At 41.1% G+C, this 25,550-nt stretch overlaps 1 protein-coding gene across 1 annotated transcript in view; it reads right to left on the bottom strand.

Moving 5' to 3' along the window:
* The window catches only part of fars2 (phenylalanyl-tRNA synthetase 2, mitochondrial), a 104,853-nt gene that overhangs the window by 45,671 nt on the left and 33,632 nt on the right, over positions 1 to 25,550 (bottom strand). The gene's annotated exons all lie outside the window — the stretch shown is intronic.

Raw genomic sequence — 25,550 nt, 5'->3', positions numbered from 1 at the left:
GGAATTCATAATGAAACCGAAGCAAACGCAAGGGAGTCCCTGCAAGGACGTACTTGCTAGAAAAAAAATCCATCCTTCCAGCACTGGGTATAAACAAACTGCACTTTTCCCATGATATTCTTAAAAAAAAGTTGTACACTCGCTGTAATCACCATCTTTCCATAAACCCAGTGTGAACGGGTCGCTGGACTTTAGCTCTCCAGTATATAATTGTTTTTGCACTTGCACTTTGAAGTTGGGCACTCGTGTAATAATAAATAAGTTTCCTTATTTATTTATTTTTTACTACTGGAGCGTACTTTCTAATCTTCTTGTATTCGCAGTGTGCGGAATTACTTCCATTTTTCCCCCTCCACAATATGAGTCCCCCTCCTGCATAAAATATTGATTTTCTTTTGAGGGAAACTGGCACCTTTTTTCTCCCACGCGGATACCCACGATATCAAAATGTTTAACTCATGGATTCCACTACACCAAATCAAATAGAGACTGCCGTGCGATATGCAACGTTTAATCAATCCCAATTTATAACTTTATAACAGAGAGAACCGACGTGCACGCAGGCTGTGCACCCAGCGCACACCTTCGGCACGGCTGGAACGAGCACAGGTCTCTGAGGTTTGAAGCCGTGCACGTGCGGCTTAGCCCAGATCGGGTGGGACGTGGGGAGAGGAAGCTGCCGGTCTGAGTCATCCCACCACACAGCGCACGGCTCAACACCGACGGTGTGTTTGCGCACCAACACACAGACCTGAAGAAAAACCTGCTGATAAACGGCTTCAAACACACACACACACACACACACACACACACACACACACACACACACACACACACACACACACACACACACACACACACACACACACACACACACACACACACACACACACACACAGCTGCATGGATCTGACACACAGGAAGACAAAGATGAAAAACAAGATGAAAACATGCATGCACCAGTCATGACGTGCGTGTGAATGCAGACACATAAACAGATGTGTGTCTGTTTGTGTGTCTCTCTGTAGGGGGAATGCGTGTGACAGCACAGGCTTTCTGAGAGTGTAAGCATCTCTGACAGTGTGAGAGCAGGGTTTGAGTATTTCTGAGCACGTGTGAGAGTGACTATATAAAAGCATTTGTCAAACACTTGTGAGTACATTGTGTGTGTGTGTGTGTGAATGTGTATGTGAGTGTGTGTGCAGTATATATACAGTATGTGAGAGCATATAAGTACAGTGTATAAGCATAGGTGTGTGTATAATCTTGTGTATATAATTAATGTGTGAGGAAATCCAAATCCAAATGGATTTAGGGAACTCAAGAGTGTATGTGTGTGTGTGTGCATGTTGCGCTATCAGCCCTCCCCTCAATTCCTTAATGCCAGCCCCCTTCTTTCAGCCAATGAGAAAACCCCGACAATGTGCTCTACTATTTCCCTGTGTGTGTGTGTGAGAGAGAGAGTGAGCGTATGTGTGTGTGCGTAAGGGAGAGCCTGCTGTCTGCTGATGACATCACCATGATATGAGCCACCTGTGAAACCAGCCTGTCTATCTTTCCTTCTCTCTCTCTCTTTTCATCTCTCCATCTCCCCCCCACACACACACACACACACACTTGATTTCCCCTCAGTAGTTTCATTTCTCTATTCAATCTGTCTTTGTTTTTTGGAATTTGGTTTCTGCAAGCATGTGAGTCACCGTGTTGGGAACATTCCCTGAAATGGGCGGATGCATCTGCATTAATGGGATGGAGGCTGCAAAGCTCTCTTTGGTGAAATAAAAGTAACTTAAAGTATTAAACTATATCCACAGATTAACGCGAGATCAGACTTTTTTCGGATTTTGGAAAGACATCTCCAGCACTAGTCCAGTGCATACTGTAGGTAGTACCACTGTGTTTCTGACACGTGTGCGTGTGGCTTGCACAGTCCTTTTGAATGTTGTCCTTTTCTGCGATCCTCTCTCTCTCTCTCTTTCTCTCTCTCTCTCTCTGCGCATTGCAACTTTGACCATTTCTCATTCTCCCCCTCTCTCCATCCCAACATCTCACTTATACCCCTCTGCTTTGCTATCAGTGTTCTCCTTTTCTCTCTCTTTACCTCCCTCATACTCTTCCCACACCTCTCATCTCCCTTTCTTTCTCGCTCTTGCTCCCTTTCCAATCAATTTTTTTTGCCTCTAATCCCTCTCCTCTTTCATGCCCCCTCATCCTCTTCCCTCCCCCCAATCTCTCCATCTCTTTTTCACTGCTCTGCATTTTTTTGCTCTCTCTACCTACACCTCACCCCCCCTCTTTAAATCTCTCCATCTCTCAATTCCGCCTCCCCTGTCCTCTTGGTCTCCATGCCTCCATCGTTTAATTTCCCACCTCTACTCTCTCATTCCATCACTCCCCACCTCCTCCATGCCCTGCTCATCTATCGTTTCCACCTCATCTTCCTCTCCTCCCATGGGTTCAATTTTCACCATCACTCCTTTTGTCTCTTTCCGTTCCACCTGCACTCCTTCATACCCTTTCGCTTTACATCCATCTTAACGCCACAGCTCTCCCCTGGAGGAGGCTATTTTTTCTGCATGTTACTCAGTTAAAAAAACCCCAACATCTTTCTCTGTTCTTCTCATATTTCTGTAGTTTCCTCTTCAGACCCGATGAGGTCTGAATCCTCCCCTCCTTCTCTCCTACCTACGCCAGCACTGTGTATCAACACCGAGTGCAGCAACAACGGACGACTGTTCTTGGAAAGTATATAATTAGAGTTCCTTCTCTGGAAGAAATAACTCAGGATTCCCTTTGTTGTAGCGTCGCTGGTGAAACGAATGCTGGGATATGTAGGTCGACCCAATTAGACAAGTCACCAACTGATGAACCCCGAGAAAACATTGGGACATTTCAGACATCTGCTTTATACAAACTTCGGTTTGGAATACACAATTTGGGCAATGAAGGAAGAGGTGAAGCAAGTTTGGGGATGTACAGACAAGTGCAGATATTGATAAATGGCCTTAATTTGCTTGCTTGTTTGATCAGGTTTGGATCTGAAAGTGCATTACAAACTAAAATGAAGGGGTGAAAACACCGAAAGGTCGGTGAATCAAAACAAGACAATAAAACAATAAAAACTGTTAGAAAAATACAGAAAAACAACTTTTTTTCCATGTTTGTGTGAGTCAAATATTGATCGCTTTTCTCTGTTCACAATCTATCATTTTGAATTATTCACCATCCTGTCTGTATGTTTAATAATTGAACAGCCCCATGATCTCCAGATCTTGGTCCAGTCCTAAAGCTTCATACCCCCAGTCCATGGTGCCGTCCCGTCCTAACTCAAAACTTCCTCCCCCTTCCCCCAGACAGTTTTCAAATCTTACAATCTTTGTTTCATACAGTGATTTAAGTTTCCCCATACAAAAGTTCCTCAATTGGACTCGTCTGGAAGTTAATTTCAACCTCTGGCAGGTATGCTTTCTCGCACGCTGACGCTGTGTCAGTACAAATTATATTCGGCTGTCGAGGGGCCCATTTATCACCGTTAGTGCTGCTAAATACACTATTGACAGACTCCAGTGTTTCCCCGACAATACAGATTTATATACCCTATCCAATCACCGCTCTCTGAAAGCAGAGGATGACTGGAGCACAACAAGGCAGGGAAAAAAAAGAACTTGACTTCTTTCAAAATGGAGCTCGAATAGCACCTTGTCTTGTAGAGTCGCTCTTGCAGGCGTAAGCAGTGCATTTAATTAACATGTTCTCTATTATTTTTAATAACAAAGATAACACTTGATTAATCCCGAGGGGAAATTCAGGAAACAACTTAAAAAGTGTGAAGGAGGTTCATTGGGGCATTGATGCGAACATCAAAATTGCTAAATATTATTACCTAAACATGTATTTTGGATTGGGCTGCAACAGCATGTAAATTTGGTTTGAGGTGTATACTATGGCATACCACTAATATTATCATTAAGACCATATCACATTATGATCGTGAGTCCAAAATGTGAGGATTAAAAGCGGTGAATGTTTTTATCTAAAGCGTGGTACTTGGCAGTAACCAGGTGTCAAAATTAGGAACCGTATGGATGTCAAAAAGGGCCATGTTGAAACAATGCATTCTTACCTCATCACATTACAGACATTAATGCTGCTTAAATTCACCCCTTTTCTCCGGCTTTCTCCCTCCTTCTAACCCACCCCACCAACAGTACTCAGTTATCTAGTCAGACAAAGAGGGAATACTTATTACGTATATTATGGGGACGCTGTGGCTTTGACCCCTATTATATTTACACAGCACTTTTCTCAACAAAGTTGCAAAGTGCTGATTCCAATGTGAATTGAGGGATTTCAGCCCGTTCTGCTGGTACATTCAATGTAGGCTGCTCTCGATGGGAACACCGGCTTCTTGCCTAAAATGTAAAATGTAAATGTACCATTGTTGCCTCAGGCGCCTCAGATTGGCCTTTCAGTAATGAATATGGATTATGGAAACAATATGTAGTGAAACAGTCTGCATGCCTGCGTGTTATTGAGCCAACATGCTGAATAAGTAATGAAAAATACATAAATTATGCAGGCTGATTAGTATCCAGGCAACAACGTTTACCTTTAGAGATCAATATAGTGAATGAAGAGAGAGCGAGACGGTAAATCACACTGTTGAGAAAGGATACAGTATTGGAGAACAAAGAATTTAGATTTTCGAGTGCATGTTACTTTAGGACCTGAGTAGCCTCATTTGGTAGCAGCGGGAAATCACACGTCAAAGACTGAAAGCAGGATTAAGCTGGTCATTCTGAGTCGCTGAATGCTGAATCAGCTGAATCCATTGACTGGTGAAGCTTCAAACTTCATGCACTCCCCCTGCAGCTGGTGGGGTAAACAGTTTGAATGCAAACTGGCCTGCTCATTCTTTCCCTCCATGTAGAGTCCTGCACCAGAATGGAATGGCGGGTAGTTCAAGATCTGTATGGGTTCTGTACGAGTGGGTTCTTCCTTTTCATTTATCTGACCGGGTGGCGGTTAAGACTAGGGGATGCTGTTGATTTCTATGTGAATTGTGAAGCTTGTGAGCTCTTTGAAAGGCTATATAAATAAACTTGGCTTCTGTTTTGATAACTCATAATACATTTGAAAATGGCAGATATTAATAGTAAATTAAAAAAAAAAAGTCTTTATTAAAAAAATTGGCTTTATTTTTGTATGAAACAGAAATCCAAATTTGAATTTAGAGTTTGAATTAAATTTCAAAATACAGAAGCCTATGAATGATGGGTTATGGTTCAGGTCTGCGATTTATTTCATGAGGGTCAGGTCGTTTAGGACACCTCACTTTGTTTTGAATATGGATATGGTTCGGGGCAGGATTGAATGCACCCGTGGAGGACTCAGTGCCACAGGACATCCCACCACTGCCACCGTGAGAGAGAAGCTCGGCGAGCTGGGTTGTGAGACGGTGTCATGGTCTTTTACTGTCGTCTTTTCTTCATCTCCATCTCTTCGCTCCTCGCCACCCGTCTCTCCTAACAGTCCTTGTCTGATCTCAGGGCGGTGATTGAGACCGATAATTATCAGTGTGGTTGACGACGGGTCTTAACCTTCTCTAAATGGAAGATAAGCCAGCTAAGCAGTGTGAACTTCAAACATAACTCCACCTAACCCCACCTCGCTCAGCCATTTCCTGCTAATCCACCCATAATTGAGGAGTTATCTCTGTGGCAGCAAACTGAAATACCGGGGGTGTGTGTGTGTGTGTGTGTGTGTGTGTGTGTGTGTGTGTGTGTGTGTGTGTGTGTGTGTGTGTGTGTGTGTGTGTGTGTGTGTGTGTGCATACAAAGATGATGTGCTATGTGTTTGAACAAGACAAAAAGAAAGGTATATTTGGAGTTGGAGGAGGAAAAAAAAAAAAAAGGAATTGGAGGAGGAAACAATTTTTGTGTGAAGGTTGGGATTTTTCCAAAACACGGCACAGGAACAATAACAACAAATGAAATTTAGTGGGAAGGTGACTCACATGCGAGTGTTTGCCTGAGTCTGTGGCTTTGGTGAAAACTATACAGGTGTATTTTTGGGTGAGGGGGTCGGCGTGACTCAACTGATCTTTTACATCCTCTTTACGTCCAGCATTTGCGATCGATTTTGGCTGGGCACAATGCACAAAATGAAAATATTCAATAGCCTATGGTCCGACAGTCAATATTCCATCTTTTCCCGAAAACACGGTGCAAAAACAGTCCCAAAAACTCAGCTCCTCCCAAGATTCTGTGCGTCAGAGATTTGAAGAAGTTTTGTTGTCTACTCTTTAGTCAAAGCAGTTTTTCCAAAGACAGTTGATCACAGTCACAACGCATCCTGAATTGACCTGCATGTACAAATGAACACAAAATAATGTCATGTCTATGGAACCGCAGAGATGGAAGCAAATTCAACTGTAGCCATTACATTAAATCTGCAAGAAAAAGATCTGATATTTGCCTCAAAAGTCAGATGAAATGTCATCAGCCATTGTAAATTATAAAAAGATTGGAAAGAAAACTAAACAATTGTTTATGTGAGTTGGTGAGGTAGGTAGGTAGGTAAGTATTAATAAAGTGGGTGAAATATTGAAGAGGAGATGGGAATACTTTATTATATTTTAATGGAAATTAGTTAGTACAGTAGGGGAGCACACTGTTAATAGATATTTATTTTTCAACAGCTTTTTATACCAAATCTATGCAAAAAACACAAGAAAAATAAATACATGTATCTGTCTAGACACCCATTAAATATGCATGTGTCTATTTGAAGCCATAGTTCAAGAAAATATTAGATTTCATGTGCTTACTGTTGTCTATAATGCACCCAAAACAGGTCAGTTTAACTTAGTCCATCCATTCATACACATCACTCAATAATTCCTATCCACAGTCAAGGGGGTTAGAGTTTTTGTCAAGGGAAGGAGTCACACTGATGAGGACACCAATCCATGTCCATTCAAATTAACCTAAACTACATGTCTGAACAGCTGAGGAAACGTTAACAGTTTTACCTGCAGTCTAATTAAATAGTTTGATTACACACATCTCCAGCTATAGTAACTTAGCTTTAGCCGATCAATAAATCTTCAACCAGTCAGATTAGCGACCCGTGTGAATTATTACCTGAGCACCCATGAGCCCTGTAAACAAAATGTTCGGGCCATTCCTGACTGATGTATGGAGTGAAACCCAAGCAAACACAGAAAATCTGGCTGCCTTGTCAAGCTAATACACTGGTGATCAGACCAAAAAAAGAAAAAAAAAGAAAAGAAAACATGTCGGCATGTAGATATCCTCCCCACACATCATCCAAATGGGAGGCCTTATATTTCAAATGGAAATTCTGAGCGATCAGGCTGGCTGTTGGCCCCAATCTAAAGACTGGAATTCCTCCCTGCTTGGGACAAGTGTTCCAAAATAACCTGCTGGAGAACCAGTTCATTGGCTTGTGGTGGGTTCCATGGAGACCCCTGGATTCCAGAAGGTCCTCGTGCCCTCAGGCTCGAATGAAAAATGAAACAAGGTTGGAAAAACGGGGCTTCCCTTCCTCCAAAATGTCTGTGGCAAAACAATTGTCTGTTAAGCGTGTGTTTGTAACAGGTCACTTATGTGCTTGTTTCTTGGTGTGTGCGTGTTGTGCAGGCATTTGGTTTGGTGGAAGTTGTAACTCAGAGAATAACAGTGAGTATTGATGTCCCTAGGGTAGCGTGTTGGAGAGTATGTGTGTATGACTCAGTATGTCATACACACATACTCGAGCAGTTGGCCTGCTTGATTCTCCATCTGTGTAACCACTTCGTATTTGTTGCTCCCTGCTGAATAAGGCTGTATATTACTTCCTATCATACTACCTGAACCCCTGTTTGTTTTGAGTAAACTTTATGGCCTTGGGGTCCATGGACGCCCCTTAAAACACTAAAACACAATATCCTTCTGCTCACAAAGTATTTTCTTGTGTCCATAAAAGTGCTCTGTCAGTTGACTGGTGTGCTGTGCATGTTTTTATGGGCAACGCAGGAAATTCATGTTTTGTGTCCTTCATGGACCCACCGGAAATTTGTCAAACTAGTTTTCAAGGCCATTAACGAATATTACAGTCAGGTAATTGCTTAGGCAGTCATCAAATTATTTTATGTAGATTCATAGATTTTCAAGCCTCAATGACGGATTCTTCAACTGATAGTATAAATACCCAATATTGCCTCTGAATTCAGAATGAGAAGCTGGCCAGAACGGGTTCGCTAATATTGCAGACAGAAGACAACCCTTGATTGCTTCTTGTTTTCCCCCCCCATTATGCCTTTGAAATGTCGTGCCCTTCTCCCAAATTAACTTATCCTCCTGGGACAGAAAATGTGGCAAAAAAATAAATAAAATAAAAAGGGGGGGGGGGGGGGGGGGGGGGGGGTTGGTTCTATTTCATCGGCGAGATCAATGGCACCCAAAGAGGTGAATTGAAATTGATTCTGCGTCAAAGTGATTTAGCCTGAAATCGCTGTAATGAGAGTCTGGCTTTTACCATAATAAAGACGTCTGTTGGCTAATTAGAGAGGGCCGTCTGAGAGGAGAGGTGACCACACACACATAAGTGTATGATAGGGCACACGACCCAAGAGTGTGTAAATGTGAGATAAGATAAGGAAGTATAAAAGAAAATATGAGAGTGTATGCGACTGGAAAGGGGGGAGCTAGTGTTCATTGAGTAAAAAATAAGTGTGTATATTGTGAGTCTAGTCTTCACTGCCACAAACAAGACAAACACACTAAAACATTCAAAACACACACACACACACAAAGCAGTATGATATAATTGCAGTGCATTAATCTATAGCGCAGATAGTGGGCTAGCCGAGCCAATGGCGTCTCTAACGAGCTAAGAGCACCACAGAGAGGTCTCACCAGAGGCCCATCGCAGGCAGAGATCTAGATTAATGACCATCCCCGCTCTTGCTGTACATTATATTAGCGACACTTTTTGGATGGTTTAACATCACTGCAAGGGCGCCAAGATCATGGCACCATTGAGTTACCATACGATGGTACGCTCGTACATTCACAAAGCACCTTATTTATTCAGAAATTACAATATATTATCGTTGTTGTTTGTTTGATTTCCTTGTGATGGCTTGTCTGGGTACATATCTAGTATATATATATATCTACATATATATCTGATGGAGTGATGGAGCCCTATGACCTTGATACACAGATATAATATATGATTTGTACAATAATAAATTGCAAAAAAACAAAAAAAGAAGAAATTGAGAAGAAAAACATTGAAAAAGACAGCCATTTCATCAGTACAGGGCTCTCTTGGCGGGAGACTGCTATTAATGCACAGAGGTAACAGTATTTCAGACTGCTTTCATCGGCAGCACATTTTCTCACCAGGTACAACCACAATTTGTGTGCCATCTCACGTTGAGACGCATGATGTCTGGTAAAGGGAATGTGGTGAGACTGTTAAGCTGGAGCTGACCAAAGCTTTCTAGTGTGGAAGACAGGAGGGGGGCGCCAGCCAATTTAAGGGTTCCAAGCAAGCAAGAGCACGTGCACGCACGCAGCACGCACGCACACATGCACACAAATACACAAAAATACACATACACCTTTGTTTGAAATAAGTTTTTGGCCTTGTTTTAAACATTTTCAAAACATCTACAGTACTATGCATCTACTGCAGCGAAACAAAGTGAAGTTAAGTGTGAATAAATCTTCAGTTTAAAAGCAGCTTCTGTGCAGAATATTTGCACCTAACTTTATATAAATTGACGTCATGGGTTATGCAAGAAGCCTTCACAGGTGCGGAACTGCTGTAAATCAGTAAAATAATCCAATGTCACTAAGTAAAATAATCTGATGGAATTTCAAACATTGTCAATGGTGACAATCGCTCCAAGTGGTCAACAAAATTGATGTGTTTGGTGTCCCAGCACTTGTTTTTAATGATGAAAAAATAATCATGCCACCATGTGGTTTGCAACAAACAAAAATACTTGCTGCCTATGTGTAGCTGAGATTACTGAGCGCACAAGTCACTTTCTTTTATATTTTGCTGTGAACTGTGAAAACCAATAGGCCCTAATCGATACTCTTTTTTTCCTCCCTCGCTCATTGCATTGATCGCAGCTTATAGTGTTCTTTGAGGCTATGAATGTTTTGTCCTTCATCAGGGAATCGGAAAAGTGGAAAGCAAAGGTTTCCATCAGCCTCTGTATGCTTCATATGGAATATTCACACTATAATATTCACCAAATCCTATGAGACAGAGGCAGGGATGCTGGTTCTTGAATAATCCAAACAGCAGTACTTTAGTAGAGGGAGTGTAGCGGAGCATGACTCTTGGAGTACTGTATTCTATCCTGCTGAAAATGCTTCTATTACGACAGAACATGCAAAATTACAGCGGCCGAGACGAAAAGGAAAATGGAAAAAACTAAAAGGAGCGGCGAAAGAGAGGGAGGGATAGGAGTGATGTCGAGATGGTGAGAAGGCCTACGAAAAAGAGAGAGAGAAAGGGAGGTCGGGTTGAGTGATTAAAGGACAGGAATAGAGAAACACAGAGATAGCGAGAGAGAAAGATAATGAAAATGAAAATGACAGAGCGTGACAGAAACAGCAAGATAGAGAGAAACAGAGTAGAAACAGTATGAACACCTGTCATGAAACGTCTTCAAACCAATTAAAATGACTTCCTTTTACCCCCCCCCCTCTCTTTTGGAGTTAGACGCTCCAGTACACTTAGGAAAAAAAGTTTTTTTGTTTTTTTTAACCAATCCACTTCATCTGGTATCCTCTACACTGTATGTCACGCAGAATTTGACAATGGCAGTTGTATCGGTTTAATCCAACTTTAATGAAGATCTAGTGCAGCACAACATGGCACTTCTGTTTGCTGAGCTACTGCTGTACTGTAGTTGAGATGGAATATAGAGCGTAACCTTGGTAACCCAGCCTCATAATGACTGACAGACATTTTGCTCTGGTATATCGTACAATGTTATGTTTGCAAACAAAACAAACAATATATTTTTTCAATCAGATTAAGATTTTTTAGTTTTTTTTTGCCTTAATCAAGATGCTTGTATTCTGGGTTTAGTAAGCAGTATACTCCAAACTAGGCCAGAATTGGAAAAAAATAACCATTGACAAACTATTGGCGAAGTGGTAAATAGTTAGCACAGGGGATGCTGCACAGTACTGACGCCACACTCAAACTTTGTTTTGCCTGCTTCTCCTGATTCCAGGTGTCTTTTGGCTGGAAAGGTTCCGTTTCTCAGTGAGTGTGCCGACGCCTTCACAGCGAAGTGAAGCGCAGACAACCGCTGAGCAGACGCCCTCAGCTGCCGTCACAATGACGTCTTTACCGCGGGCTACCTGATGGCCAGCTGCAAGCCACTCCCCTCCTGTTGTTTCATTTACAACCAGATCTGATCGATCGCTCTTCATCTCTCCGCAACTGCAACCCCCGCACTCCCTAATTTCTATCTGCCTTCGTCGTCGCCCCGCCACTCGCTCACATCTCTCCTCCTCCTCCTCCACGTTTCTCAATCTGTTCTCTCATCGTCTCCCTCTCAATGGTTCTCTTTCCGGCAGCAATTTATTTCATTATATCTCACCCTCTCCAGTTCAATTCAGCCCTAAGCCCCCATCCGAGGGAGGCCACGCAATTAACAACCCTTTAATTAGTTTGAGCCCGTTATTGAGCTTGTTAACATGCATTTATTTAAGAAAACGTCAGAGTATGGGGTTATGAGACCAGCAAATCAGCAGATGAAAAAGAAAAATTGTCTTAATGTGAGTCATCCTTCTGCTATTTGAGCATTTTTGTTTTGCTCACACTAATAGTCTACGAGGTCTTCTGTGTAAGTCACTTTCCAAGCCCTTGAAGTCTAAAAAACCCACAGGGTATTAGTCAAAGTAAGTCCGATGAGATATTTTACGTTTCTTTTTTCTAAAATGCATGCTGTGCACTGATAAATTTTTCTCAGTGAACCTTTGATTTACTTCAAATAGATCATTTCATTTATCACCTTGATTTGCACCGTTAAATAACGCTTTCCCCTTTCTGTTTGAATTGTTTTCAATAACATAATTTGTCTGAAATGGTCTGCTTAGATAGTGAAGCAACGCTTTCTGGGTCCCCACTTAGGGCAAGCCCCGTCAGAAAGGCGACTTCAAGTTCTCATCCGACTACGAGTTTGAGCCTGCATGCACCGTGGTTGCATGAAAAGTGTCTCACACCGAATAGGTGATAAAATGACGTCCCAGTTGGTGTGAGGACACACAACATCCTGTACCTCGCTCTGCCCCTCTCAGCCACAACCTGTCTCTAATTGAGGCGTGCTGGTCACAGAGGGACGGGTACATCTCTGACCTTCTGGCCTCGTCCAATCTAGACACGGTCCATACAGACATTGTACATTCTCTACCGTTGCCATGGCACCAGACCCCCTTCAGTCTCCCATATGTTTTTATAGGAGTAGAAGACATGGAGCAGTGATGCGTCACCTGTGCCATGAAGTTGAGACCTAATAGTATTCCAGAGGGGTAACTGAACAGTGACTGCTCCTTTTCAGTACTGCTCAACATCCAGCAATCAAACAGTAACAAGTATAATATAATCACACGAAACTGCTGTTGGTCACTTGGAGCTTCCTGGTACAACTGCAGCCTTCTACAATGCATACCTTCTACAGTTCTACGGCCTGTGAAGAGGTTGACTCAAGGGACGGACTGCCACGATGAAACACTCCTTCAACAGCTTCCTACGCGTGCCCCTCGAAGTTGAACTCTTACGCGGGGACTCAAACTCGTGACTTTACATAAAATCTCCGTCTGCATCGCTAAGCTTTGATCTCGAGGCTTCAGTCTTGACTCGCGCCAAGCTGGTAGAGTCGGACGGACTTCCTCGTCTTTGCTCTGAAACTACGAGACAAGGAAAACAAAAAGAAAGTGTTATCATGTTAACAAGTAGAAACAGGTTGACCAAGTTATGCATTTTGCGCTCGAATTGGGGAAGAAATAGTTTGACGAGACGCAACCTCAACAAGCTGCAGGTCTGCATTTGCAAAGTTTGAATACTTTCAAGTTTGGAAATAAACAAGACATGTATATATAGGGAATAAAAAAATCTTTACTCAACAACTTTCTGTGGGCTCAACTGCCTTTTAAAAAAATAAAAAATAAAAAATAAAAAATAAAAAATAATCCTCACTAACACTCCATCGCTTCTGCCAGCTTTGAGGCTGCTGCAGTGTCTTACTCCATTCAGGATGTGGTGGTGCGCAGCTCTCTTCTCGGTCGAGAAGAAGCTATTAAAGGATCTGGGCCAGTCGGTAGCAGGGATGAAACTGTTCTGTTCCTCGACGACAAGCTATGTTTTGGCTTTGTTCCGATTATGGCATCGCTGTACGCTCTTTGCACTGTATATCCACGTAAGCACGGTCAACTGTGGAGGCGTTGTCACGACTGGCACATGGAGGCCGTTTACTTGTTTTGAACTCTTTTGACTTAAAATAACTACTGACTCAAGATAAAGCTGCGGACAATCAGCCAAGTTAGACGCAGAAGAGGGTTCATCCTCTCGTACACTCAGATACTGAAATAACCCATAATAAATAATTTTATTTAGAAACAACAAATAAATAAAGAAAACAAAGGTTATGTTTTCCTATAAATGCCTATAAATATTTAAGGATATTCATTCATCCACAAATACATACAAACAAAATATATATTACACATAAAGTGTCAAGTAATAATAGAATACAAATAAAAAACAATTTTCCTCTCTGAATCTGCTTCGCTTAGCAAGCCATCGATCCCACCAATTCCCTGAACACTTAAACAGCCTCAGCTCATACATACAGAACAGAAAAGCTGAAAGAGAGAGAGAAAGAGAAGTGGAGAGAGGGAGGGAAGATAGAGACAAAGAGATGAAGACAATAAGGAAGGAAAAGAAAGCCAAAAGGATAGAGAGACTCGAAGAGGTAGAGAACCGCTGAGATGGAACAGAGAGAGAAATAGAGTGGGGGGGGGGTGGGTCAGAGGAGAAATAGAGAATAGAGATTGGAATAAACAGATCAGGTTTTTCTCCCCTGTGGCCATAACACAAGAACCATCCCACAAAACCTTTTTTGAGGATGAAAATCCTGCTGCATTTTGAGCTGCAGACAGCGAGCGGCGGACCCTGGGTGTGACTCAGTGATACAGGTGTGACCTTGCAAAGACAACACCTGCAGACAGCAAAAATAAAATATTGTATATAAATACTGTTCTTTCACGAGTTTCACTTGTCTTTCATCAGTTTAAAAAATTGTCTTTGAGGTGAGCCCCCAGTCACCCGCAAGGGGCAGTGACAGCAGCATTTCCGTTATCGGCCAATTGCCGGTTTTTGACCGGAAAAATCTGTTCAAGTCCGACATATTTAAATCATACATAATGTCCGCTGAAAATAATTCTCTCCAAGAACAATTAGCAATCTGCAGATCTGTTCATTTCCGCACTAGTCAAGTTGCAACGGGAAGCAAATCAGTTTGGACGATCTAAAGCTGACCGTTCACCTCTGACCCATCACGTTTGTCGATGTAGAACTAAGTCCCGCCGCCTCCCTCGTGGACAGGTTGTGCTTGTAAACACAGTACACACACGGAGCGGAGACGGAGCAGAGAGTCCAGAAGAGAAGCAGAAAGATGATGTATGGTTGACAACAGGGACACAGGGACATCCATAGTTTGGTGTTTTTTTGGATATTTAAGTTCTGACCCAAACCAGACGTTAAATATTCATTGTGTAAAATATGTCGACGGGACGTCCCGACGAAGACGGACAAAGTTTATTATTTATTTAGACCTGCTTGTAATATCTATTTGTTTTTGTTTTGATCAAAATGTCATTTTAGTGCAATGTTAATTAAAGCGGCTACACTTTTCAAGATTCAAGATTCAAGAGATTATTTGTCACATACATATACATACGTCACGATTCTGGGTTCTATAAATATATAAAATAATGATTTGTCTGTGTTGTATTAAATATACATTTAATGACAGTGTAATAACATTCTGCCTCTACTTAACCCACCACCAACTTGATACTTATTGTTCACAAATATAAATTATTTGATGTCAAGTATTAATATTCGTAATATTTATTTTTAAAAAGACGTTAACTGGCAGGACTATTGAATATTCAATATAATTAAGAATATTAAGAATATTATACATCCACATGCCTTGATGATGTCAATCTCTATATAGCCTGCTTATCAATTGTTTTTAAGCTCAATAAACACAGATAATATTTATTTGACCGGAACCTCTCACATTTGTCCGGGAAATTGAAATCTTCCAGGACACATTGACCGGCACCAGTATTTTCTAACGGACTCTGAGCAGAGACCCAAATGAGTTCTTGGTTCATGATTATCACGGTGGACCATTCAGTAACGATTCAACAAACTACTGTGGCAGAAATAACAATTCCCCAACACATTTTCAAATACGGAACTCTATTTCCAGGGTGTGGACAGGCATCAGCAAGTTCTGTTCAATGATTCTTAAGAACTTTAACTGCTAATTTAAGCTTAGACCAATTTTTCATTGGCAAAAATAAACATCAACTGGCTGAATATTCACTATATTAAAGGAAATAAAATGTATTGATTTGTTTTCGGAGCCCAAACCTTATATTATCTTCATAACGATGAAAAGAAAGCTCAACGAAATCGAGCTAGTTCTGAGCCTAAATGCATATTTGTTCCCCTTTCCTTATGTATGCAAAACAAGAAAGAAAAAATATTTCATATTTAATATTTATTATGGCCTTCATGGTAGCTGAACTGATTTAATACTTTTAGTGACGTGCGGATACCATCTCTGTTACACTGAACATATTCTGTGTGTTCTGCAGATGGAACCCAAAGAGTTCAAAGAACACAGCTTCACATTGGATTCTGAAACGCACACAAACAAATGCAAAGGAAGCTAATGGGCAAGTGGTGAAGAACCTCACGATTTCCACTGCAGTGCATCATTTTATTTTTTATTTTTTTTATTGGTTTTTGGCTACATTACAAAACTGATCTTGATTGCTAATAATGTCATGTCATGGAAGATGGGAGATGGTGAAATACTTTGATGCGTTTTCAATGCCAAGACATTATACAGTATATACTGTATATATACAGTATATTTCATTATGGTTGGATTGACCTGGAGCCAGGAGATGTTTGGGTGGAACCCTATTTCTCTGAGCAACATTAGGAATATCAATAACAATATCAAACTTCAGTTTTTTCCTTTTTTCTTTTGTGCATGTGTGTTAATGTCTCATAACAAGTGTACTGAAAACAATCTCCTCTCTGAGGACAAACTAGCTATCTAGATGATTATCTGTTTTATATTCTTTATTACTTTCATACTTTTTAGTCTCCAAACTACAGCACAACTTCACGCTCTGCTGCAACAGTGGCTCATGCTTCCCCTCAGAGCAATAAAATTCAGCTTTTATGATCTTAAAGTTAAGAACAGTAAAATTCACTATCAAAACAACGGAATTGCGGTATCCCCCAAAATGTCCGATGTTGAGAAGCGGCACTGATCTTGATGTGCTATGCCTTCCCCGGCACTCTTTGGTTTGCATGGCTTAATCAGGCCGAAGGCCATAAAAAAAGAGATTTTTGGATATTAAAAGTTGACACTATCTGGGGTGGTTAGGAGCTTGAAGGGCCTTCCACATGGGACACGGTGCGCGCTGAACTTCATTGGTGTGTATTGTATTATGTATCGGTTGAGCCATGCAGGATCTGCGGCGAGCAAAGCACAGGCGCAGCAGTGCGCGGAGCTCTGCGCACTGCCCCGTGACGTAATCCCCGCTGGGCCAATGAAACAAGAGGCGAAGCAAAATAGGAAGTATCTGTGCAATATGAAGGAGAAACTGATTTTAGCGGTGGCCGAATTCTTTACGACCCGTCCTTACGGATTTATCGGGACCTTAGAAGGAAATCCCTGTTGTAGAAACTAAGTGGGAGGACCAGGTGTGTGTTTAAATGCAGGGGAGATTAGAGATATATGACCAATGACCAAGATACGATCATGACTATTCCCTGTCATTAAAATACGCTATGATTGTCTGAAAACATACATGATATTGTCAGATTATATAAATATAATCAATGTACTGTAATATTTCATACAGGCCAAAATGATAATAACAATACTATAAATATTAATACTATAAACAATATTCCTGTTGTAGAAGTAATGACTGCAGTCCAATTTTCATTCCACTCGATTTATTTTCGCCTAGCAACCAAAAGCGTGCGCTACACTGAGTGTGCACACCGCGTCCTATGTGAAAGCCCCTTTACTGGTGTAGTTTGGTTTAATGACCGTCCTTACAGCAGAGTAAACGTCTAGCGGGCAAAATAGGTAGGACGTTTAGCACACTTGTTAAAATGATCACACACACACACACACACACACACACACACACACACACACACACACACACACACACACTACACATTACTTAACAGAGCGACCTTGATTTAAACTGTGGCCCGGAGACAAGAAGGAGACGGAGGGATGACGGTGCTGAAGGAATAGGTACAGGAAGGGAGAGACCTCTAATGAGAAAGGAAGAAATGCAACAAAAACAGGGAGGGAAGGAAAGGGAAAGAAACTAAAGAAAGGTGAATCAGCAACGGAGGTAGAGCGAATTCTGATGAGACGGGGAGGAAGGGAGAAGGGGAAACCTCTGTGATGTGCAAAGCAGGTAAGCAAGTAAAGAGAATAATGGGGAGCGAGAGAGAGAGAGGAAGGAAGGGAGAGCAATACAAGCAAATGTATTTTCTAGGAAGTTTTTCTTGTAGGGACCGTTTGCTGTTACTTTCTTCCTCTCGGTGCCAGGTCACCATCATAGCTACCAGCCGGAATAGAAAGAGGAATACTTTAGCTTTTCTCTAAAAAGTATGTTATATCATCATTCAGACCACAGAGGAACATTGGCTTTGACCTTTGACCTCCCCACTGTACTGTTTGTTGATTTGTAACATCAGTGACAGGGGAGTTGGGGATTATTATTGGGGATTGCGCCATATTCTTTGTTTGCATTAATTGTGAGTAGTTGTCAGGGGTCATTCGGTTCTGTGGTAGTATTTGTTATCAGATGGGTACAAAAGGTTTACCCCGAGTAAAACCTGGATATTAGTTACAAAAATGGTTGAAAGACAGCAGTTTTAATCGAATAAATTAGTCATTTTAAATATGAGAGCGTTATGGTAAGTAATTATCACTTAAACACCTGTATGAAAAAATACTGAAAGATAAATAACGGGAAATTTCCTGCAGTGCCTAGAGTCATTTAAAAAAAAAGTTTGTTGCATTTCAGTGTTAAGTCATTTATGGTGGGTATATATTGTTATTATATCAACCAAAAACAATTGCATCAATTAACACCCAATATTCAATAAATAGCAAAACACCAAACAAACCTAAGAAAAAGCGAGCGATCACACCACACAACAGAACAAGTGCAAGGCGGACTGGAGAACAGACAGAGAACCTGACAGATGGACAGATGAAAGGAAAAAAACATGAACGAGACAGAACGAGGAATAAATGAATAGATAAATAGGGACTGTGGAGGTGTTTTGTGTTGTTTTGGGTGCCGGCAGTAATCCGGGGCTTAATTTGCCCTCGTAAATGTAACGTATGATGTAATGGACCTCACTAGAGGCGGCCTGGTTACTATGGCGTCGGCATACTCTGCATCCAACGAGCCGGGGCGGCGGATTACGAAGGCAAACAGCGAGAAACGCGAGCGAAAAAAGGAGATTAGCAGACGACCGTGCCAATGGGGATCTTAGATAAAACACTGTGGCTCGTGTCTGGTTTGTGTCTGACAGACCTGTCGTCTGGTGCAAAGCTCCTGGTCTAATACCAAATCAAGCAACGGATCTGATTATTATTTATTTTTTTATTTCCAGAGTGTTAAGTGAGTACGTTAAGTAATCTAGTGGTAAGATGCCTTCCATATAAAAACAAACAAGTGTAATCCGCATCTCTCTTTGTACTTTGCACATACAGAATATATCACCTTTTATCATTAATATTTACATTTTTTTAATTATTAAAAAAAAAGAACAAAAAACGAATAGGTACAAATATAATTTATTTTTACATCAATTGATACAGTCGTAAAATTTCATTTATCAGAGTTACATACTCTGTGGTAGTTTAATCGAAGTGTTGGTGTAATGTTTTAATTTTGATTAAATAAATAAGAACATTCATATCATAAATGTTGATGTATCCGGGTATTGAATTCATGTGTGTGTGCTGGTAATGACAGTATTGTATATTACACGGAGACGGAGAGAGTGAGTATGGCCATGCACATGCTTGCTCCCAAGAGGACAAAGTATATTTCCCTGAGGGCTCGGGGACATTTCAAGGCTTCATATAACTTGGATTAACACACTGAGGGGCGAATTCACAAAAGGATTGCGCGGCTTTTGCGGCCACTAAACCTGTGCAAATAAGACAAAAAGAAACCGTGTAATTCTCGAATCACCCGCAAATGGTGAATTACAACGCTAACTGCGCTGCCACGCAAATAGCGTCTCGGTGCTCCGGTGCTATTTGCACGTATTTCAGTTGGGTAATATGCATACATTTGGTGCATAATTGGGCCCTTTCTATGCAAATGGACCCCATTGCAAAAATTCCAATTCACACCAGCACTAATAGCTAGTGATCATATAAATGTCTGCATGTAAATAATATTTTGACATTATTACTATTCTGAAGGCATCTGAAGGTAGCACTCAGTGGTGGTTTTCAAAACGCACTCCAAAAGCAACTTGTTGAAACTCTGAATCATTTATTGTACAAAAATGGGGTTACAGATATTGACCAAAACAGTTCCATCATTCCAATTAAACTCAGAAGATATAATACTGAATACTGATGAAGTGGTCAAAATTGGCATTGAACTACAGCCTCAACCCATCCAACACTGCTGCACTGGCCCTTATTTTGACCTAAAGATTCAGGACCAAGGACAGCTCTGCTATGACAGTTGTGTTGTGAAAAATAAATGAATAAAGCTCCCCTACATGTCAAAATATTCAGAGTATAAAAGCCTGGATTTCAAAAATAAAGTCAAAAGAGCCTTTCGAGAATACAGTTGTAATTTCGACTTTAAAGTCAAAATGATGTTCTGAAAATAAAGTCGGAATTCTGAGGTGGGGGGAGGCCCTGGCCACACGCCCCAAGTTTGGAGGCCATAGCCTCCGAAGCAGAGGTGCTACACCCGATCCAAGTCCGCGGTGTTGGCCCAGGACCTCCGCGGCTCTGCAATCAAACGCAAAACAAGGGCAAATTGCACTCAGCTGCAAAACTTTATGGGTGTGTTTGCACTGTGAAATCATTAGTGCAATACCTTTGGTGAATCTGGACCTTGAGACAGGGTAGACAGCAGTTGAAAGTGATGCACAATTCATGGTGCTATCAGCATCCATTGGTGCAATCCATTCTTTGTGAATTCGTCCCTCTGTGTGTGTGTGTGTGTGTGTGTGTGTGTGGTGATGTAGGGTGACCATTTCAAATAGTATGTGTGTGAACATGGGCAATTAAATGAGTGCAGATGTGTGTGTGCGTGTGGTCATGCATTTAAATGAATGTTATTGTGTGTCTCATTAAGCAGCATTGTGATGTTTCATGCTGTCGCAGACTATCGTCCAAACCAGTGTCTTCTCTTCTTTCTGTCCTCTAATCTCTTCCATTGCTTCACCATTACTTCACAATTAACAAAGTGCAAGCCATTGTACTTGTCCTGTTCATCAATGGGATTCATAACACGCTAATAACACAACGATCCATTTTTCGATTTTGTGTGATGTTCTACTTTCTGCCATACCCTAGGTCAAATATACAAGGACTTTAATTACACCAGCATTATAACTTCACTTCTGTGCCAAAATATGAAACATGCTGGATTTTTAAAATTATTTTTTATTTTGAAATATCTTCATTGTTGTTATTTGACCTACAGGATGAGTCATGTGAATGCAGCATCCCTGGACAGTAAAACTGGACTAAGTGTCTATCAACAGCACAAAAATAAAAAAGATATTTGAGGCACAATTAACACAAATATAGTGAGATAAACTATGAAAACTCACTCGTTTACCATCTGTCTAACTTTCTTTTGAAGTTTAAAGGTAACCTGTTCTATTAAACTTTTTATCAGCCTCGATTCCCGACCCTGCGTTATTTATTTATTTGATTTCCGTCACTCAACCTCCCCTTCCTCGCCCTCTCTCAACTTCAGCCTTTCTTTCTCGCCAAGCTTCACTCATTTTCCATTCTTGCCTTTCTCCACGGACCGTTCATCTCCATCCCAAGTCTTTCATTCCCTCTCCGAGGCGTTCTTAATAGTTCTCTTCCTCTCATCTCGCTAGCTTCTCCAGTTTCTTGCTCCACCTTTGAGTTGATTCATTTTTTGTCATTCACTATTATGGCTCTCGTTCCCACTCTCTCTTCACTCATCTCGCAACTCATCTTCTCAATCTCTCGCTCTGTCCCTCTCTCTCCGACTCCTACGTTCTACGCCCAACCACTGCATCTCACCATGCCGACCTCTGAAACCAACACATACAACCAACAACACGCAGCTTGTTAAGAGTCTTAACATACATATAGTGTGTGTGTTCCTGCAGTGCGTGCATGCCTGTGTGCATTTGTGATTTGCGTGTGTGTGTGTTTGGGTATGTGTGTGTGGACGTACATACTGTATGAACCATATGCTTTTATATATATATAACATTTTGATTTCTTAGACATCTATGCTTCAATCTTTCTGCAGGAAAACAACTTTACTAGAAAAGTGTACAAACATACACATTGTATGTCTGGGAACGTGCTGCGCGCGCGCACACACACACACACACACACACACACACACACACACACACACACACACACACACACACACACACACACACACACACACACACACACACACACACACACACACACACACACACACACACGCACACACGTGTTGGATAGGATATGGAGCTAAACGAGGATAAAAGTAATTTTGGTGCCAATTAGCAGCCTGTAATGACCATGCCTCAGGCCCTCAGGGACTTTATGTGTGTGTCGGTGTGTCTGTGTGGTAATAATTTGAATTTGAATTAAAAAGGAAGGATCACTACATTTTATTATGACCTTCAATTGTGGCTTCCACACTTCTCAAGTCCAATGACTTCATAGTCATATTCTGCAAATATATACAATAAAAAATATTTGATTCAATGCAAATAGCATTTTTACTAGAAATAAACAGCCTAGCAGTCTCTATGCATGAGGTTTTAGACACCCAATTTCAGCCAAAATAGCTATTTTTTTTGTATATTCATATCACAGTTTGGGTCACACCCTTTGTGAGTATGTAGCTTGTCGTGTGTTACCTATGCCAAATCGCTCGGCTATAGCTCAATCTGTCAGGGAATCAGGCCAACAGCAGCACTGAGTGTGCGCGCACACACACACACACACACACACACACACACACACACACACGCTGAGTCAGTTTAAAAGAAAGCCTCATATGTACAGTGCGCAGATGGTGATGTACACACACACACATGCAAACACAGATTTGTATGCACACATGTCTACCATGCAGGGACAAATAACATCATCTGGAATCTGATCATGTTCGTCCAAAGTCTGTAGAATAAAACGAGTGATGCAAAGAAAGAAAGAACAAAAGAAAGATAGAAACAAAGAAAAAATCTAACCGAGAGCAAAAAATCCCGAGCCCCACTGCCAGTCTGTTCTGAATTAGCACATGATTATTGATCAGTGATTTATGATGAGCTGGCTGGCGGTGATGTAAGCTCTGGCCACAGAAGAGCAGTCAGACATGAGACCAGCTGAATCTCATGACGATTCATTCATCCCAACTGGTCAACAGTGAATAATGTCCAGAGCTAACAGCCCACACAAACACACACACACACACACACACACACACACACACACACACACACACACACACACACACACACACACACACACACACACACACACACACACACACACACACACACACACACACACCAAATTATGAGTGTGGGTTTTATATCTTTCCCACATACCCAAACAGTGGGACGGTGACGCCACCACCAAATAAGATTAATTATAACTGATTTGACACAGGAAACCGCCAAAGCCAGTACTTTAAAAATACATGCTTGCGTAATACATGCTTGCGCACTTCCTAATTTTGCAGAAACACAAGCACCAAGAAACCATTTTGACATGCTGTGCGAATGTGTGTTTGTGTCATGATTAGTAATAACTCTCTGGAGCTCATTTTCCTGATGGGCTTTGAAACATTCACACACTGGTGGTTTAACATCATCGTTCATCTGTGCTTGCTCATCACCTTATGGGATTTGTATTAATAAGAGCAGACAGAATAACTGTCATCTTGTTCAGAAGCCATTAAGATACTCATTTGTCAGATTATTATGCTAAGTAGTGGGTGAACTCTTGCAAAAGAGCTTGGGACTTTCTCAGGGCAAGTGAGAGCAGACCACCCTCCTCAATACACAACTGAAGAGCCAAGAAATCACATCTGGAGATACTCACGGTTTTCAGAGTTGGTGGTGATAAGTCCAGGAATGTGTATGCCATAAATCCGGTGTTTACTTTAGAGAAATACCTCTCTAATTAGAGACAGCTGTGTTGAAATTGTAAACACCTGTTGTACTGCCAAGATGGCTACGGGGTGATGTATCAAAATGAAGTGAATCTAATCGTCTTCTGTTCATTTTTTCTTCAAATTAAGTATTGGGTGGGCAGATACAGAGATGACAGACAGACAGACAGATAAATGCAACGGTCAATCTACAACTACAAGCACGTGTCCATACAAACACTATCCATGGCATCCATGGCAACGCTGAAGGCGTCTTCAAAAACCATAATGTGCTGGCCCACGAGGACACTGGACATTATAATGGAGACACTCCATGCCATGTTTCCATGGCAACAATACAGCTGTTCATGGCAACCCTGTATGTGTCCATGGCAACAACACAGGCAATATCAGCAGCAGGGACACCTACATTTTACCATAAAACTGGGTAGCATTTTTATTCTAATGTAAGATAAGATTGTATTACTGGATCAATTATATATCTATTGTATATAACAATAACAACATGTTACATTAAAGCTGAACTTCCCCCTGGGGATCAATAAAGGGTTATCTTATGCTACATGCTAAATACCTGACTTCTCTCAAACGTCTTCCTCTTGAGTACTTGTCTTGCTGAGCTTATGTAAGGGTCTAATTACGCTTTGGACTCCATTAGGCTTTATTTCACAACATTCTCAAGGTCAGATTCACCAGATTTAAATCACACAAACTAATGGAACCATGTTGAAACATGTCCTGTGTTGACACTCGCCTTCGATGTGAAACCAGACACCTCGAGTGGGCTTGTCTGTGAACACTGGTTTGCTGAATAAAACTGTAAAAAATGTAAAAAAAAAAAGGCTACAGAGTGTTTGGGCTTTGTTGACTTTACCGTAGTAACGTATATTTACTGTACTGAGTATGTTGGACTAGCAAATATGAATGTGATTCAGAAAGCTTCCTGTAAGAGCAACATAACTCTGCTTGTGATGTCACTCGACTAACCCGGAGAGGAAAAGCCTCAGCAAACACGGGCCAAGCCGCTAAAGTCCGCATCCAATCCACCGACTACCATGGATGTATTCTCAGAAGACAGTATGTCTCCGGTTGATGACATCACCAGGGACGGCTTTGGGCTCGCAGGCCGGCTTTGGAGGAAACTTGTTCACTCGGAATCTGTAGCAAACAGACTATAATCAGGTCTGCATCTAGGAAGAGTTGTACTCAGAAATAGATTGTATCGCCAGCAAAAATATCTCATAACCTCCTATAAATTTCTAAAAGTGGTATAACCTAATTGGTAGAAAAGTATTGTTATTTGTTTAAGGGTTTAATATATTTACAAAGATGAACAACTTAGCTTTTTCTGTAAATTAGGTCACCATTTTGTATATTTACATGATTTACTTTCTTCATGATATTTATATATACATATATATATTTTTTTTATTTTTATTTTTTTTAAAGTCTACATTCTACCCACCCACTTGAATACTACAGTGGGAGACTACATCTGTTTCCTCAAAAAAAAACAAAAAAAAAAACAACCAAAAACAAAAAAAACAACCAAAAAAAACAAAACACTAGGGTAACACTTTCTCTAAAGCACATTGAGGGACTTTTAAATCACACACACACACACACACACACACACACACACACACACACACACACACACACACACACACACACACACACACACACACACACACACACACACACACACACACACACACACACACAGACAGACATAATACAAATCTGCTGTATTAATCAAAGTTATAATGTGTTATATAAGTC

The sequence above is a fragment of the Zeus faber genome, assembly GCF_960531495.2.
Source record: "Zeus faber genome assembly, chromosome: 19".
Taxonomy (NCBI): Eukaryota; Metazoa; Chordata; class Actinopteri; order Zeiformes; family Zeidae; genus Zeus; species Zeus faber.
This window is presented reverse-complemented; position numbering and strand designations above follow the sequence as displayed.